The sequence below is a fragment of the Pogona vitticeps genome, chromosome 6, assembly GCF_051106095.1.
Source record: "Pogona vitticeps strain Pit_001003342236 chromosome 6, PviZW2.1, whole genome shotgun sequence".
Lineage (NCBI taxonomy): Eukaryota > Metazoa > Chordata > Lepidosauria > Squamata > Agamidae > Pogona > Pogona vitticeps.
In genome coordinates this window covers 83588542-83608453 of record NC_135788.1, presented here as the reverse complement: position 1 = coordinate 83608453, position 19912 = coordinate 83588542, and the positions used below count along the sequence as shown (strand labels likewise).

The following is a 19912-nucleotide window of genomic DNA, read 5'->3' as shown; positions in this document are numbered from 1 at the left end:
GTGAAAAGTGCAGCAGGAGGAGAAATACTGGGTTTTTGTGTGTGTGTGTGTATGAGGTATTTGTAAAGCCAAAGTACCTATATCTACTCTTCCCCAGCTGACGACTGGGCTCACTGGTTCAGCATGAATATATTTGCATGTGTGCTGTGCATTCCTAATGTCTGTGCACCAAAAAGCCAGGAAGCAAAGAGAAGGATCAGGAGTGAGTGAAGGAAGGAGCATGCACTTTGGCCTATCATATCATTTGGAACAAAGTAGGGAGTGTAGCACCAGTGTTACAACTCATGAGCCTTCTTGTTGCATAAGCCCTGGTGACAGCAGGCCAGTGGTTGGTACTTTGGGGGGGAGGGGTGGAATCTCTTAGTAGACCAGCAGCGAGCCTTCCAAAAATCCCAGAGTTGTACAGGGTCTAGAAAAACTCTTAATGTGCTTTTTGTGCTTGTAGGTACAGCCACTACAGAATGCAAGCTGCAGAGAAATGACAGAAAACACTTCAGGGGTTGACAATTAACATGTACGGCAACTATTTCCTAGTTAGTTGTTTTTTACCTGTTTTTTTTCCTCATGTGCATTTACAAAATCCACTGGCCTAGAAGCAGTTCTGACCCTTTTCTAACTCTTACCTGTCCACTGACATTACAAGTGCCTAATGTGACATTGGAAAGACCTACCTCCCAGTCTCACATCTCATCCCTGAAATATCATGGGATGGGATAGTAACCTGGCAGCTTTGGAGGTGACATTGTCTTTCTCATCCATCAGTTGCTTTAGGGTATTTGTGGTACTTGCAGTCTGGAAGCTTCCTGGGTATCATGGGACTGAAAGTGATCTTGCAGTGATAGAGACCTTTTTGCTATTGGAACAGGAGAAAGGGATAATGAGAAACCTTGTGAAGTATGGGATTTCTTGCTCTTGCAAGACTTGGAACAGTATTTTGGCCATTATAAAATGTTTGGTTATCACCCATGACTAGGCAGTGATTCACGCCAGACAGGTTTGGCCCAGTTATAATCTAAGAAGCTGGTTACATGAGAGTTTATCCTGTTCTGTAACTGATGGAATGGCTGGGATCGCTCTAAAAAAGCATCTACTAAATGACAATCTTGTTGGAGTTTTCTAACCCAACCTTAATGGGGATCAATCCATTCCAGATTAGGGTTGGAGCCTACTGATTATTTGGAACAATTAGGATCAGTTCAAATAAATGTGGCTTTCTTGCTGTGTAATTGCCTAGCTCTTTCCATTGTGGGATTCGGGGTTTCTTCTTCCTCCATATCACTGATGATGTGTAAAGGTAGATATGGTCTGTCTGTGACTGTAGATGACATCCTCCATCCTACTTTGAAGTGAAAAAAGGGCATATTTGTTTTAAATTTAATTTTTTGAAATATATTTTCAGTATTGTGCTATACCACTTGAGTGCTATGCCACTTTCCAAAAAAAATTAAGCGAAAAAAAATATGTCAGGCTGAAATGTGGCACTTTGTATCCTCCTCTTTGCATAAAAACACAGCATTTAATGACCAGCAACAAGCAAATGGAAGCAAGCTGTTTCCCAACCAGATGACAGCTATTGTAAAAGAGAAGGCAAGGGGTGGGAGGAGAAGGACAGGGTTACACTGTGATCAAATGGACCAAAACAAAGTGATCTAACACCAACATGTGGTTGACTAGTTTGCAACCACAAGAGCTGCAGGAGTGATTTCCATATGAACAGAAGGAATGGACTAATCAACCATTCCGAAGTGACTTGTGCTACATTGCTCTCTGTTGCTAATGTAGTTGTGCCCTAAATGTGCTATGTAGTTTGTGGATTGGAACAGCAGGTAACCCAAAATTCTGGAAGGACCAAACCCATCCTGTCACAGGACATTATTTACTTCTTTCTTGCCACTTTTCAGCTTCCTTCAGACACTGAAAAGGAGAGTTCTTATCTCCATAATGTGAAATTCTTTGTGAATAAGGAACACTTATTCAAACCACGTCATAAATATTGAATGTGCATTGGTGGAAAGTAGGATTGTGACGTCCAAGTCTGCCTTCTGCCCTCCATACCTTTGTGTACAATTTTTACGTGCATACAGATTGCCACTCTGCTCTGTGGGGCAGCCCAAGCTTTCTTGCCACCAGAGGTGGAAAGAGATGTACTGCCCCCATCTGTTTCTCCTCTGCTACTACTCCCTCTGCTCCTTTTCTCATACATACTGCTGTTCCCTTCCTATGTTTACATGAAATGAAAACTCCAGCGGTGTGCGCTGGTCTGCACCAAACATAATGTTCTCCAGAGGGTTGGTTGTTTTTTAACTAAGGACATCTCCCACCCACTCTTGAGCCAGGCATCATTATGGTTAGTAATTTGGGAAAATTGCCTCTGTGTTTAGAAAATATCTGACTCTGGATTCTAGGAGCTGTAGTCCAAACATGTAACTTTTCCAGGCTCTAGACTATTAGCATACGCAGCTCAAAACTGTCTGCTCTCAAGACCATTGATACTTTTAAGATTTCAGGCAAAGGAAGATAGTTGCCTCCCAGCCATGCCGGCTCCAGTTCTCTTAAGGTAGAGATGCTTGCCACTAAACTGAACAGGACACTGTACATCGAAGGCTGCTTTTACTAAGCAGTGATTGGAAGTGCAAGCATCCTTCACATCAGACAGGATTGCAGAAATATTGCCCTTCATATGGTGGGCACAAGGCTTTTGGGAGCATGGCGGTATCATTAATCTTCTTTGCCTCGTGCAAAACCAAATCTATAACTAGCTGTCTTGGCATCCATGGAAAGCAGCACACAAGGCTCTCACTGCACCCTCTGCATGGGCACAGCTCTCCCTCCCAAAAAGGAGAAGGAAAATGTGGTGGAAGTTTATGGTTTTTTTCTTTTTAAAAAAGGAATGTGAGTAAGGTCAGGAACAACATTCCCACTAATTTTCCGAAATACTGGGCCCCACCCCATGTGCATCAGGTTCCAGCCACAACTGGAAGCCAGTGGATGGCCACACTGGCTCAGCTGCGCAGACCTGATGCAGCTCTGCATCACTGTGTGGCTGCTCAGCTTAGAGGGAATGTTAGTCAGGAAGTGTTGCCACTTCTTTTTCATCAGTAGGTTCACCTCCGGATTTCAAAGCTCTCTAAATTTTGGTGCTCTGAGGCAAAGCTCCACGTTATTGACCTTAGTTACAAACCTGCACAAGACATGGTTTGTCCCAGACTTTAGTTCTGCTCTTTGCTGAGGAATGTTACTGCAATGACTAGTTCTGAACAGGGCCAAAATTTAGGATCAGGAGGACTTCATGTTGTTTTTATGGGATGTTAGTGCCTATGTCCTCGAGTGGACAAAATAATAATTTCTTTGTCATTCTGCTGACCATTAATCGATAGTTTCTAACTTTTCTGCTTGTTTGAAAAGGTCAACGGTAAGAAAGCTGTTCATAAAAGAAGAAACTATTTTCTCTCTTGTGTCTGGTTTTCTAGTGGCAATTTCCTGCACAGATTTGGTTGAATGTGTGAAATCAGGTTCTAAGCTTTCACCTAACATTCTCCCATATATTATAATACATCATGGGCCGCCCAAAAGACAAGTGGATCCTGATAAAATCAAGTGTGAACACTCTCTAGAAGTAAAAATGATGAAACCGAAGCTATTGTGCTTTGAGCACATTGGAAGACAAGACTTGCTGGAAAAGACAATAATGCTAGGAAAACCTAAAGGCAGCAGAAAAAGAGGAACACTGAATTTGGGATGAATTGATTCAATAAAAGGAAACCATTGCCTTCAGTTTGCAAGGGCTGTTAGTGATAGGACATTTTAGAAATCATTCATTCAGAGCGTAGCCAAAAGTCAGAGATGACTTGACAGTACATAGTAAGAGCAACAAAAACACAGTGGACTCTCTTGGAATGCATGAAAACAATACACACGATGTCCTCCATTTGCAAGCAGATGCTGTTTAGAGCAGCCATTCTCAAACCCTTTTTGGGGGCATGGCCATAAACATAATATGAAGGAAATATAGGCCGAATCAGGATTGTATAAGTTGCATAACAAACCTTATAAGGTGATGTGTAAAGAACTGTTTCCAGTTTGTGCCCCCCCCCTCAAATATGCCAGGGCCCTCCAGGGTGGCCTGTAGCCTTCATTGAGAATTGCTGGTTTAGAGAATAAATTGCACAGATATTACAATCAAAATTTTCTCTAACATTATCCATCAGTCCTGACCAGGGAACAAAGTCATATAACCCTCCCGCACATGGTGACAGTGGGAACTTTATGCTGTAAAGAGGGGAAGAGGTTTACTCAGAGAAAATCTGCTTGGTATGGACATTTTATTTACAAACATCTATTAATTATCTTCCTATATGGAAAAGGAAACTATTGAAAAACATTGCAATGGCACCTAAGATATCGATTTTAAGTGCTGGTTCCTATACAATTCAATTAAAGAGGCTTACATTTATAAACTTTTTTTCCACTCAGGACAAAAAACAAGAAGACTTTATTTGGTTGCCGTGAAAAACTACTATTTTGTTATTAAGGAGTGGGGAAGCAGAAAGAAGAAAGCAAGATATTCCTATTAAAAACCTGAAGTACAAACAGCATGCTTCTGTCACTTTATTTCAGTATTTTCTGCCACAGTCTGGAGTGCCTTTTTGATTTTTTTTTTCTTGAAGTGGAGACTCTTATGAAAAATCAAGCACACACACTGACTGGAGCAGCTCTTCGGCTGTGGGCCTTCTTCTATCCACTCTCCGTAGGATTTTTTGTAAGTGTGTGTCGGGGGCGGTAATGTTCAGGTATAGCAACGAGTGGTTTTCCCTTTGTCATAACTTTGTTGGAGGTGTTTTTGAAGCTTGAGGATGGATCCAGGCAAGGGGACTGGGTGGAGAAGTACTTTTCAGGATCCAGGCTGGCAGATGGGGCCGCACAGTGGTGAATGCCCATGTGGTTAACTCCGGTTCTGGCCACCTCTGTTCTCCATCAGCCAGCATGCAGGTTGACCAATACAGATAGGATTTTCTGTGCTAAAGCCAGGACTATTGGCTGCTGTAACCAATACAATCTTGGTTTGTTTACTTCCAATAATATTTGTGTGGATACCGTTATTGCAGCCCTCTGAGTCTGCTGGCATCCAGCTGGTCAACAAATCCTGGCTCTCATAAACAGAAGTTAAGGGTGGGTGAGAGGCAGCTTCCTTTAAAGATAGATACAGCATTGCTCTGTGTTTGCAAAATAGAAACATGAAGGAATAAATATTACCTTTTCAATCCTAACCTATTTTAGAACTATTTATCTGTCCTCCTAAAGTCCCAGTGTTAGAGTGTTCATTATTTTTGCTTTTATTGGGTGCTGTGCATTTTTTTAAAAAAATACTTTTTTAGCTTATAGCCAAGCAAATGCATGCATATGTACAGGCAGACAGAAATAATTTTAAAAATCCCTACATATCTGTTTTATAATCTAGAACAGACAACTAATTTTTCAAATGATTAAAGTTAGAAACCAAGGGAAACTTTTTCTCTCTCCCTCTCTTGTACAAATCATGTTGCTAGTAACTTGTTGAAATATATTTGCATGGCTATATCACCTGACTGGTGTGCGTGTGCACATATATATACACACATGTGTATGCATGCCAGAACATTCGTGTCGTTCTGGCAACTCCTACGTCGCTGGAACCAGTTGTATTGGCTCTTGCCTTTCCATTGGACTATTTCAGCGACGTGGAGAGGGGGGATTTGCTGCTTGGGTATCCTCCATGTTATTCTACCCAGGCTTTGTGCTCTGGAGAGGACATTTATACAGAACGCGTTACTGTGGTCTTTCGAGACTGAAGGATGCCTAAGTAAGTAAGTAAGTATGCATGCACACACACACACACACACACACACACTTTGTTGTTACATTTGGTTTCACCTCAGTCTAAAATCTCAGGGCATACATGTGATAGACAGACTACTGTTGCCCAAACATTTGAAAGTCCTGTTGCAAAATTTATGTATATGTGTCTTAACTCTCCTGGTGAAATTAATGTGACTTACCAGTGCTAACTTTGTTCCTACGAGTATCACATCCACTGTTTTTATTTTATATTGATAATGTTGTGAGGAAAACAAGTTTGCTAGAAGTGGCATTTTCACAGAGAAATGCATTTACCTCTGGCTGTTTGCCTAATTTACATATACGTGAGGAGGGGAAGGGTAGTTATGTCCCATGTCTAACATTTTAAAGTCTGGTTCAGAATTATAGCCAATCAAGCGCTTGTTAGTTTCTGGTTAGGATGGCTACTTGTTCCATCACCAAAATTCAGAACATAGAGGACAGGAAACAAAAGAGGAGGACATTCTTTACAAAAGAAGGGTGTTTTTGCATGAAATTGGCACATGCTCATTTAAACTAAACTGAGCAAATACCATGATTAGACAGTTCTGTCAAGCCATCTAGCTAGGCAACAATCGGTTATTTTACAGCAATAGTTCTCAACCTTGAGTCTCCACATGTTCTTGGAGTAAAACTCAAGGAAGCCTTCATCACTAGATGTGTTGGCCAGGATTTCTGAGAGTTGCAGTCCGAGAATATTGGGGGACTCAAGGTTGGGAAGCCTTAAGAGGAACAGTCTGAACAGTGCTTTCATAATAACCACTCCTGGGACTGACCTCATGTCTGAAATTCATACAGAATTGACAAGCTGTAGCATATCTTTCCTGACATACATCAGTTGTTATATCACTGTGTGCTGTTTCCATCTCTTCTATAAAATGACTTCCACCCAAACCCTTAAGAAAATGAGAAGGAGCTGATTGGATACATTTATCAATCAAAGCCTCTGCTTTCCCTGTTCAGCCACGGTAACTAATGGGATGGGAAGATAGGGTGATGTCTTATATGCCACCAAAAAAGAATACATCCACCATGAAACAGGAGGACAATTCTTCAAATGGAGAACTATCTACTTTAAAGAAGGATATGTTGGCATTCTATTCCAGGGTGCATGTTACAGTGCATGATGAAGAACTCAGTAATCTGATTTATCCCACCTGGAACCTGAAGAGGTACAGCCAAGGCACAAATTTCCCACTTGATCTGTGACAACTAGGACTTCACTGTATTCTTCTGTTTTCTACAGCTTGTCAGCGGATGGAGCAGAATCTTCTATTGTTGTGTTATCTTCATTGTGAAGTAGTCTTCTTTTGAGCTGTTCTATTCAAGCCACACATATAACCTGGTCAAATATGTTTGCTGCTGAAAATGACACATTGCTGTAGTTCCACATGCTGTATTGAAAAATCAATACCTGGTGAATTATCCATTTTTTAAATAAAAAGGACACTTTTAAAGGGTTAATTTTGCAGCAAAGTCTGCAGTAACCTGAAGTTCCTAAGGTGTTAGTCACCAACGTTTGTGCCAGTCATCTCCCACTCCTTCCTGAGTGAATGACTTATTCTGTCATTTCAAGATTTTCCCTTGGCATTTGAGGAATTGCTATTGTGTCTTTTCACCTGCTTTCTCCAAGGCAGATCAATCCAGCAGCACCCACCTCTTCAAGGGCATGCATTCATTGACAATTAAGCACAATCCTAGATTCAAAGGATAAAGGGCAGATCTGTGCTCCCCACACCCACTCTTGTCACAGTTTTTCAGCATAAAGAATCCAGTTGTGCAACAGAATGAGAGCCCCAGAATTACCAAAGCCAGTTTAGGGTGTTGAGGTCTAGAATGGACTTGAAGATTTTTGCCGTCTACCAAAGCAGCTGCACTGTGTAACCCAGAGTCCTTTGTAGTAAATACTGGAATAGTTACATTCAATCTTGTAACTCATGGGTTGCCCAAATGTATTGTACAGTCTTGGTTTGCTAGAGTACAGTATTCAGGTTGACAACAAAATAGCAAGGTCATCCCCAGAGCTCAGGGATGTTATAATTTAGGACTACAATTCCCAGTATCCCAGTGACCATACCACTGGGGATTCTGGAGGTTGTAATCCAATCAATCAATCAATCACTCACTCACTCACTCACTCACTCACTCACTCACTCAATCAATCAATCAATCAATCAATCAATCAATCAATCAATCAATTTTAAAACAGTATCAGAGCATCATCTGGAGAATATTTTATAACTTGATTTGCTATTTGGCTTATATTCAGGAAAGCTCTTAAAACACTGTTTCATTGTTTGCACTTGGTTAGCCCTAGTTGGCATAAAAAGGGCTTTGACAACTCTTGTTCACCCTGCTTGAGTATGACTTCAGTTATATTTCTTTGCAGCCACTTCACTTATGCAATGGAGTCACCAGGTGGTGTCATGAGGAGAGATGAATGGGTGCCCAAATAGTACAGCAGCTATTTAAAAAGTCCCTCTGAAGGGAGGGTCAGGTGCTATTGGCTCCTACTTCAGGCATTGGTAATATGGCCTGGTGCAACAGTGCACAACTACTGTATGTGTCTCTCCAAACTCCGCTCATATCATTGGTGGCTGGTGGACGATGAGAGAAGTGCATGACGTAACAATGATCTAAGTCCCTCCTGTAATATCTAGAACTGTGATAACGTGGGAATCCTTTCGATCCAGAGACTAACTCTTTATGGTATATGTGAAGGTGCTCCTCCATAATAGCTTCTCTTATAGGAGCTGCACTTTGTCTCTGAGACAATGTGCTGCCGCCACTCCAGCATCTCCAGATGATCTTTTTAAATTACAACACCACAGAATCTCCCAGCCAATGTGCTCAGAAGCCACATTCATCACTGTATAGTTGAATGCTGCTGTGAGAAGGAGACGTGCCAGAAAGATACAGTATTAGCTTTTGTGCCCTCCTTTGCCACATGAAGTATGTGTCAATGTTTGAAATGCTGCGTATTTTGCATTTGTAATATGAAGATTCCCCGTGTGGTGCAGTGGATAGAGTGAAGGACTAGCATTTGAATCCCCACACGGCCATAGAAACGGACTTTGTTTTTGTTTAGTCATTAAGTTGTGTCTTACTCTTCGTGACCCCATGGACCAGAGCATGCCAGGCCCTCCTGTCTTCCACTGCCTCCCGGAGTTAGGTCAAATTCATGTTGGTAGCTTCGATGATACTATCCATCCATCTCATCCTCTGTCATCCCCTTCTCCTCTTGCCTTCACATTTTCCCAACATCAGGGTCTTTTCCAGGGAGTCTTCTCTTCTCATGAGATGGCCAAAGTATTGGAGCCTCAGCTTCAGGATCTGTCCTTCCAGTGAGCAATCAGGGTTGATTTCCTTTAGAATGGATAGGTTTGTTCTCCTTGCAGTCCAGGGGACTCTCAAGAGCCTCCTCCAGCACCACAATTCAAAGGCATCAATTCTTTAGTGGTCAGCCTTCTTTATGGTCCAGCTCTCACTTACATACATTGCTACTGGAAAAAACAAAGCTTTGACTATGAGGACCTTTGTTGGCAAGGTGATGTCTCTGCTTTTTAAGATGTTGTCTAGGTTTCCGATCGATTTCCTCCAAAGAATCAGGTGTCTTTTAATCTCGTGGCTGCTGTCTCTATCTGCAGTAATCATGGAGCTGAAGAAAGTAAAATCTGTCACTGCCTCCATATCTTCCCCTTCTATTTGCCAGGAGGTGATGGGACCAGTGGACATGATCTTAGTTTTTTTTGATGTTGAGCTTCAGAACATTTTTTGCACTCTCCTCTTTCACCCTCATTAAGAGGTTCTTTAATTCCTCCTCACTTTATGCCATCATAGTAGTATCATCTGCATATCTGAGGTTGTTGATATTTCTACGGTCAATCTGAATTCCAGTCCAGCCTTTCATATGATGTATTCTGCATATAAGTTAAATAACCAGGGAGGTAATATACAGCCTTGTTGTATTCCTTTCCAAATTTTGAACCAATCAGTTGTTCCATATCCAGTTCTAACTGTTGCTTCCTGTCCCACATACAGATTTCTCAGGAGGTAGACAAGGTGGTCAGGCACTCCCATTTCTTTTAACTTCCCATAGTTTCCTGTGGTCCACATAGTCAAAGACTTTTGTGTAGTCAATGAAGCAGAAGTAGTTTTTCTGGAACTCTCTGGCTTTCTCCGTAATCCAGTGCATGTTAGCAATTTGGTCTCTAGTTCCTCTGCCCCTTCAAAATCCAGCTTGTACTTCTGGGAGTTCTCGGTCCACATACTGCTGAAGCCTGCCTTGTAAGATTTTGAGCATAACCTTGCTAGCGTGTGAAATGAGTGCAATTGTACGGTAGTTGGAGCATTCTTTGGCACTGCCCTTCTTTGGGATTGGGATGTAGACTGTTCTTTTCCAATCCTTTGGCCATTGTTGAGTTTACCAAACTTGCTGGCATATTGAGTGTAGCACCTTAACAGCATCATCTTTTAAGATTTTAAATAGTTTGACTGTAATGCCATCACCTCCACTGGCCTTGTTGTTAGTCATGCTTTCTAAGGCCCGCTTGACTTTATTGTCCAGGATGTCTGGCTCAAGGTCAGCAACCACACTATCTGGGTTGTCCAGGACACCCAGATCTTTCTGGTATAATTCCTCTGTGTATTCTTGCCACCTCTTCTTCATGCCTTCTGCTTCTCTAAGGCCCCTACCATTTTTTGTTCTTTATCATGTCCATCTTTGCACAAAATGTTCCTTTAATATCTCCAATTTAAGAAGGCCCTCTTGTCTCTCCTTGCTATTCTTTGCATGTCTGCATTCAATTTTCTGTAACTTTCCTTATCTCCCTTGCATTTTGTTTCCCTTTTCTTCTCTGCTATTTCTAAGGCCTTGTTGGACAGCCACTTTGCTTTCCTGCATTTCCTTTTCTTTGGGATGGTTTTTGTTGCTGCCTCCTGTACAATGTTACGAGCATCCATTGATAGTTTTTCAGGCACTCTGTCCACCAAATCTAGTTCCTTAAATCCGTTCTTCACTTCCACTGTGTATTCATAAAGAATTTGGTTTAGATTACATCTGACTAGCCCAGTGGTTTTTCCTACTTTCTTCAGTTTAAGCTTGAGTTTTGCTACAAGAAGGTGATGATCAGAGCCACGATTGGCTCCAGGTCTTGTTTTTGCTGACTGTATAGAGCTTCTCCATCTTTGGCAGCAGAGAATATAATCAATCTGATTTCAGTATTGCCCATCTGGTGATGTCCATGTGCAGAGTTGCCTCTTGTTGGAAAAGGGTGTTTCTGATGACCAGCTTGAAGTGCAACTCAGGGGGAGTGCAACTCATAAAATTACTCTTTAAACATCTCACTTATTTTGTAAACCCTAAGTGGGTTCGACTTGATGGCACAGAACACACACACACACACAAAATGATTAAGTGAGTGTGAGCATTGTACCCTGGAAACATGAGATGTAACCATAAAATGGAGGCTTGAACAGCAGTGTACTGCATGCGTATTAGAGGTTACTTTGGGGCAAACAATTTTGGTGGCAAAATACATGTAAATGGTTAATGGCCCACAAGATTAGTAGAATACTCTGCAATGCAGTGGGTTTTGCAGCTCTGGGAGAACACATAGAAAATAAATACAGTTTTCTACCAGAGTAAAACCAAAGGAAAAGCCCTGTATCCCTGCTTCAATAGCAAATCCAGTCTTCTGGTTTTCCAAACAGCCTTATCAACATTTTCTGGAGTCCAGGCCAGTTCCATTGGAATTTCCATGTGAACTGCTATTATATCTGCCAGCCTCATGTGTGGATAGGTACTTGTTTACCTTAAACAAAACATTGAGAAAAACACATATATTCACAATGAATCTGGTAGAGAGAAGCTAAAAAGCAAGACACAACAACACAGAGGCAGAATAGAAATTGTGGGTATCCCTCCATAGGTTCAGACTGGCAGACAGCTTGGATGCTATCTTGTGCTAGCTTGCTACTCCTTCTCCCACATCCTGGTGAGTCAAAGGAGCAGCAATGGGAAATACAGATACTGTTCCAGGTGAGAGCTGCTTTGTGCAAGCTGGTAAGCAGTCAGTCTCTCTTGGTCATGACAGCCAGTATGAGCTGCCCCCAGGCAAATAGTAAGAAGGTATTAGGGAAAATCAGTTATTCTCTTATCCTACCATCCTCTTTGGCCCCAAATGGCATGGTTTATGGACTGAACAGGGGGTGATTCACCCCAGTTGGGTGGGGACATCCTCTGCTTCAATCATGAACTAACCAAGGGCACAAATGTGTTCTGAGAAATATGTGGGCAGGTGGGCTACTAAAATAATAACAGCTGGAAATTGTTCTAGTTTAATTTGCAAGGCTGGCCTAATGGCACAGGACGTAAAACACTGACCAGTGCAAAAATGGTTTCAGGCAGGGCCAGTTTTCATAAGCTCTTGCCACTTCTTTTTTGTCTGCATGATTACGATGGCCCCAAAGTGCAGTGTTTAATGACATCTGCATAAATAATTGTGTGCTGTCAAGTCATCTCTGACTTAGGGTGACCCTTTCCAGGTTTTTCTAGGTAGAGAATACACAGAAGTGTATCCCCTTCTTCTAGGGGCATCCTGGGGACCACACAGCTTGCTGAAAGCCACACAGACGGCCTCTTCTACCACTGGGCGCACAGTGGTATTGGACTCCCAACCTCCAGCTCCACCGCTAGAGATATTTTAAAATTTCAAAAGAGTGGGGAGACAAGATGCAAAAGGAATTCTCTTACATTCTGATGGCCCCTAGTATTAAACAAACTTTTGGAGAGAGGAAGATAGACATAGTGATATTATAAAGTTTACCCCAAAAAACAAACAAACCAAAAAGCGCAATTCAAAGTACTGATTCTAAGTTATGAAGCCCTAACTTTGGGTCCAAGCTGTCTCAAGGACCACCTCTCGCTTTATGAGCCTGTTTGGGTATTAAGGTAATCAAGAAAGGTCTTTCTCTCCGTTCCACCATCTTCACAGGTGTGTTTAGTGGGGACACAGGAAATGCCCTTCTCTGTGGCTGTCCCCAGACTTTGGAATTTTCTCTCACAGGAGGCCAGGCTGGCTCCATTTTTACAGTCATTCCACAAATAAGTGAAGACCTTTCTCTTCAAGCAAGGCTTCCCCGAATGGCTGGGTATTTGAATGGGATTCTTAAATACATTCCTGTGCCTTGCTGCTCTGAATGTGTTTCGATGTTGCTTCTGCTTACCATCTTTTAGTGTGGAATTTGTTTGATCTTTTTAAATATTTGTATACTTATTGTTTTTAGCTCTAAATGTTGTCCTTTAATTATGTAAGCTGCCTTGGAGCCTTCTTAGGGGGAAAGGTGAGGTAAGAATATTTTTAAACAGACAAGCAATCAAACAAGCAAACAAATTAAAATAGCATATAGAATTTAACTGGTGGGAGGGGGTGACTTCTTCCTGAATATTAGTGCCACTTATTCTTTTGCTTCTTTTGACTCCCTATTCCTCCATCTCAATTTCTTGAAATCCTTAAATAAATATTCCAAAATTTAGTAGCCTTCCATGTATGCTTATACCCCATCAGATTGAAAGCATCAGAGCTGAAGTTAGGACTGCAGAAATGATGTGGATGGAAACTGCAACGGTGATAAAGTCAGACTCCCACACCAAATCGCAACGGCCTTCAAGGAGGAGGACAGAAAACTACAGAAGGGTGTGGATTTTCTACCTGGCTGTGGCTGCTTTTTCTGGTTGCATTTTCTGACAGAATTGCAAGGGTGCCAATATTTTTGGCCATGACTGTGTCACGACCAGCCTCACAATGTCTGGGAGGCGGGAGAACTGTAGATAACTTCAGTGATGAGTAAGGTACAATTAAAGAACAAATGCCCCATCTGGAAGAGCCTAGAAGCATTGACTGGCCCTCTGAAGAACAAATCAGACCTACTCAGGACCTAAAGAAACTGATTCTGCTTTTACACAAGCTATTTCTATGAGTACTGTTTGTTCTTTGAGTCTTGCAAAATTACTTCTGGTTTGCGCTGCTACAGGTGAGCTATCATGCTGGAGAGCAATCTTATCAACCCCTGTATTATACGGTCGCATGATGGAGGAATGTTATTGCCTGGTATGCAAATAAAGTAAATATTCACTAGAAAAATGCGCCTCCATTGATGTTTAGTCTAAACCACCTTGAACATTCCAGCAGGTGATAAATGTGCATTGTTGTTGTCAAGTTGATGTTTAAATGAGAAGCACAATAACATTTTTTGAAAACCATTTAAAAAAAGAATTTAACCTGTTGAATTTTTATGTACTCAGAAAGTATGTACCACAAAAGGAAGCTTTGAACAAATGTGAATTCCTTTCCTCTCTGTTCTTTGCCAAAACAAGATTTTTGTACCAGCTCTTGAAATGTGTACACTCATTAGAACAAAGCCTGGGCAAGCCTGTAGACATAATGATTACACACACGGTCTTAGAGGAGGCTCTCCCTCCCCAAGGCAAGCAGTGAATAAGCAAAGAAACCCATTAACAGTTTTCTTTTCTTTCCTTTCTTTCTTTTCTGTTGTTATTGGCATGTTTCCTTAGAAATCCTATTGTTTGTTGGTAACATTTGATATTACTGTCGCTCTCATGATGTCAGCAGGCTTGAAATAATTTTGCTACACTAGGAAATTCTTCACATGAGGAGGGCCTGCTCCCTGATCAGTTTCTGCCCAGAATGAAATCCATTTTCCCTTTAAAACTTTTACTTAAAATATAGAATTTCTTTCTTTATTTGTATCAGAGCATTGCAAAATTTAAAATGATGGGCATTTATGAAATGTAGATAAAATTAAAAAAAACTAAGAGCTAGAAATTCTTGTCATTTGTGGTCCTAAAAGGACTGTTGGGTAATTTTGTGTTGGAATTTTTACAACCTTGCATACTGTGTGGTTTGACTGACTGGGAGGGACTATTCTGTCCAGCACTAACCAATTGTTCTCTCCCATCTCTGAATTCTAGGAGAGCCCTGCCTCTCTGCTGAGTGTTCCTTTCCCTCTCCCCGGTCTATTGAGCTCTTTAATCTATTTCCCTCTCTTTAGACTTGTCATGTGACCCATTTTCTTATCACTACATATGTAAAGAAGAGTTGCCAGAGTGTTCAAGAAGCTTATACAATCACCCTCATCCAGTCATGCAAGCAAGCAGAATTCTAGCCATTCAGGGATTCTGCGTATTTTGTTGGATTATTTTTTTTTGCAAGTTTAACAAAAGTCACTGCTTTATTCTTAAACAAAAGCAAAATAACTTTTAAAGCTTCAAATATGGGAGAAAAGGAGATTCATCCCTTTAGACCACCGTATGGCAACTAAGGCCCTCCAGATGTTGGAGTTCAACATCCATAATGTTTTCAACATTTGCTATGTTGGCTCAAGCTGATAAGACCCCCAGCTCACTATCAAGAACAGATCGTAAATTCTCCACTCCAGCCCTAGTTAGGGGGTTTTGAGTGTTCCACTTTTAATAGTCGATGTATGGATCCATTTGTGTTCAACCATGTTAACAATATAGAATTCAGGTTGTCACTTCCTTTTCCTGCCAGGCTTCTAGTTGTTAACAGCTGTATGGTAAGTGGGATCAGCATAGTCTTCTCCATGCTGGAGGTAGCTGTACTCACTGAATTTTGCTGGTGCAGGTGGGTGAGAATTTCAATCCATTCAAAAATGTCTTCATAAATTGAACCATATGATATTGTTTTAAGAACTCAAAATGTGAGAGAAAGCAAAATAAGCAGCTTTGTCTATTTCCTGTGTATTACCATGATATAGGATTGGAGGATATAGGATTAATCAAGAAGTAGGGTTGCTAGTGTTTGATCAAGATGCAGAATCTGTCTTTTCCAGGAAATATTGATCTGTAATAATTACTGGGTCCTAACATTTAGTTCAGAAATGTTCCACCTGCTGATTTTCATAAAAACAGGCAGTCAAGGCTGATTATTTTTACATTCAATTGGCAACCCCACAATGCACTGTGAAGGCTGGTCTCTCTTCTTTAACAGCAGAAATATGCACACTATAGAAATGCAAACAAAGGAAAGGCTATGGGTTAAAGTGACTCACAAAATATGAATGGGGGGAAAGGGAAAATACAATGAAACCTTTGTTGAGTGGCTAGGTTGTAAAGCAGATGATACATTTTTATATTGCATTTATGCATGGTTGAATTATTTCATTAAAACTACTTACATACTAGCTCAAATCAATTTTATTTCCTCTATTCTGCCTCTGATGTTGTTGCAGCAGCCTCTAGTGGAAGGATTGCAAACACCTTCTTTTCTAGCACAGTCCATTAATACAGTGGTCCCCAACCTTGGGCCTCCAGATGTTCTTGGACTTCAACTCCCAGAAATCTTGGCCAGCCAAGGTGGTGGTGAAGGCTTCTGGGAATTGTAGTCCAAGAACATCTGGAGGCCCAAGGTTGGGGATCACTGCATTAATAGGCCAGTTATGATGATACAGGTGTGATTATAGCCTATGTATTTGAGTATTTTAGCCCCAAAGCAAGGAGAGTTGTGAATGCAGTGGAGATGTGAGGATGCACAGAAGTCTCCAGTGTCCTCCCTGGCTATCGATTAGTCCTTCATGCATTCAGCTTGAAGATCTGAAAAGGGGCTTGCAATTGCACTGACTTACAGTTCTATAACTGCTGAATACTCATAAAATCGCCAGAAGAATGGAAGGTAGGACCTACATGCATACATCTAGCTTCCCCATGATTGCTGGTCTTCCATGTTCAGGTTATAACACCTGAACAGGAATTATGAGATGGGTACAGCTCCTGAGATGCGGTCTGTGTACTGTAATTAATAGCACTGATGGAGACCTAATCTATTTCACTTGGCAGCTCTGAAGATAAAATGGAAAATCTCCATATATATTAGAAGGCTGGCAAAATGCACCCCTCCAGATGTTGATGCCTCCAATGCCTGCCATTCCTCAGGACTGGGAATGCTGGCTAATGCTAATTTTGGAGGGCCATGATTAGCCTACCCTTGATATATGGCAACATGACAATCTTGAAGGATGGGCGGGATATAATGGGAACACATCTGTGAATGGCCTTTAAGCATAATACACGAACAAACTTTAGTAAACTCTGAAGTCATTATTCATACAGTGTGATTGATCTATGTACATCAGTGGTTGCCAACCTTGGGTCCCCAGATGTTCTTGGACTAAAACTCTCAGAAGCCAGGATTTTTGGGAGCTTTAGTTCAAGAACATCTGGGGATCCAAGTTTGGGAGCCACTTATGTACATGGATGGTATCAAGAGGTGGAAACATCCATTAGCACTGCAGTTCCTTACACCATCTCCAAGGCAAGTGAAGGTTATAATGACTCCTGAAAAATAAGACTTCTGATTCCTGCTCACCAACACTTACCTTTGCATTCCTGAGCTCATTACTGCCAATCTTCCTCGGGAATAGCAGATCAAAGGAACTTGGAGGCAAAACTTACAATTTCTTCATTGAGTCTTGGGGAAAGGGAGATCTGCAAACATACATTTGGCCATGGAGGTTCTTTGTCTGCCTTGTGAGCTTCTTTTGTCCTTATTAGGGTTGGCTTGTGTCAAGATGTCAGTTGAAGTCTCAATAAACTATAATGCTTAACTGGGCCTCCAAAACAGGAAGACAAATCTCAGGGTGAGGAGAAAGCTGGAATTTGCATATGTTTGTGTGTTAGATGACTTTGAACCGTGGGCATCCCTTTCTATCCATTCTTGGCTGGTGCCAGAACTCACTTGTGTTTGTATGTAAGTGCCGTTTGTACATTCCCAGAAATGGAGGAGCAAGGGGAAGTGACGGAGGAGGGACCAGCATGATATCTCACGAGCCTTCTTGTTGCCAGCAAGCAGCAATGCAGGGCCTGGAAGAAATTCTCCTAATGCCATGTAGAGGAAGGATGCAAGTATTAGCAGGAATGGTAGCAACTGCTGCCCAAAATGATCTAGATAGGCTTGAGGACTGGGCTGAAAACAACAGAATGAAATTCAACAGGGATAAATGCAAAGTACTGCACCTAGGAAGAAGAAACCAAAAATACATAGTTAATAAGATGGGGGAATACCTAGCTCAGCAATATTACAAGTGAGAAGGATCTTGGAATTGTTGTAGATCACAAGCTGAATATGAGTCAACAGTGTGATGTGGCTACAAAAAAAGGCAAATGCAATTTTAGGCTGCATTAATAGAAGTCTAGTCTCCAAATCCTGCAGTGCCCTATTTCCCCTGTATTCTGCACTGATAAGTCTTCATTTCAATACTGTGTCCAGTTCTGGACACTGCACTTCAAGAAGGATGCTAACAAATTGGAAGAAGTTCAGAGGAGGGCAACAAGGATGATTAGGGGGCTGGAAACCAAACCCTGTGAGGAAAGGCTGAACGAATTGGGCAGATTTAGCTTTGAGAAAAGAAGACAGAAGGTTGATATGATTATCTTTTGCAAATACTTGAAAGGCTGTCATACAGAAGAGGGGCAGGATCTGTTCTCGATCATCCCAGAGTGCAGGACATTCAACAATGGGCTCAAGTTACAGGAAACCAGATTTTGGGTGAATATCAGGGAAAGTGTCCTAACTATCAGAGCAGTACAGCAATGAAATCAGTTACCTCAAGGTGTGGTGAGTGCTCCAACACTGGAGGCATTCAAGAGAAAATTAGACAACCATTTCTCAGATATAATTTGATTTGTATTCCTGCATTGAGCAGGGGGTTGGACTCAATGGCCTTATAGGCCCCTTTCAACTTCATGATTCATGAACGGTTTAGGGCCTCGATATCTGGCGGAACGCCTACTCCCACCAAGTTCTACCCGTGTCACTCGTGCGAGCCAGGAGGTGAGGCTGAGGAGCCTAATGCCGAGGGAGGCCCGGAAGGAGAAGACAAGAAATCAGGCCTTCTCGGCGGTGGCTCCTCGCCTCTGGAACAATCTACCTCCTGGGATTCGCGGGGCTCCCTCGCTGGGTATCTTCAAGAATCAATTGAAGACATGGATGTTCCGGCAGGCCTTTCCTCCAGACAATTCCTGATGTTTCTTTTCTTTTCCGCTGCACTTGGTTTCTATTTTTGTAAAGTTTTCATTATTTATGTTGTTGTATGTATGTATACTTTTATTACCTGATGTTAGCCGCCTAGAGTGGTCCTGAGTTGGCTAGATAGGCGGGATATAAATAAAATAAATAATAATAATAATGATTCTATGATCTTGTCTTGCCTCCAAAAGTTTTGATTTTTCCCTCTCAATGCCATTTAACTTGTATTCCCTTCTGCCTGTTTCTACAACCAGCTCACTCAGAAACAGTTTTGGGGGCCCTCTCAACACTTGCCTGCCCTGCCTCTGTGAGATCTGCCAGCCTGAACATTCAGCCTGAACATTCAGCCTTGTGCTCTGTGTATAGGTTTTGCAGGGCACTGATGCTTGGGTTCTCAGGCTGCCAGGCTTTTCCATTTCCTGTGGACTTCCTATACATCACAAGAGCTACTGGGAACTTGATATTATTAAGCTTCTGGTGGGGCCTCACTGTTTTCCAAGTTGAGATGAGCAGCTGTGTTTATTAACACACTCTTGTAGCTGCGCATTGTGAGGGAAGATCTTTAGCTCAAACTGAGTTGTCTTCAAGGGAACCTTCTCTGCCATTGCTGATTGTTTCTGTTGGGAAACATGGCAAGCCTCCAAAGAAGGTCAGGGTTCTACAGTGGTGGCATAGTGGTAAGTGTTGAAGTGCAGTCTGTCATCATGATAATTCCCATCTTGATGCTCCAAAGGAAGATATGATAATGCCAACAGCTATGCTGATCCATATCTAGAAACCAATTTTAGCAATGTTCCTTTCTACCATGACTGGGTCTTTGGTCATCTTAGCTGGGAGATTCAGAGAGGTGTAATAAAGAAGTAATTTTTCCCAAGCTCTGTGTAATGCTGTGCAGCCTCTTAATCGCCTACTCCAGACTAGTCAGCCCTCAAATGCGTAAGAACAGGTATCTCTCAAAATTAAATAACATTTCT

The 19912-nt window shown here is 41.7% G+C and overlaps 1 long non-coding RNA gene across 1 annotated transcript; it reads right to left on the bottom strand.

Moving 5' to 3' along the window:
• Positions 1-502: 502 nt before the first annotated feature.
• On the bottom strand, positions 503-18388 carry LOC144583597 (uncharacterized). Its single transcript, XR_013537483.1, has 2 exons — positions 10570-18388; positions 503-10534 (listed from the first exon to the last, which is right to left on the bottom strand). It is a non-coding gene; the product is annotated as an uncharacterized LOC144583597 (long non-coding RNA).
• Positions 18389-19912: the final 1524 nt, after the last annotated feature.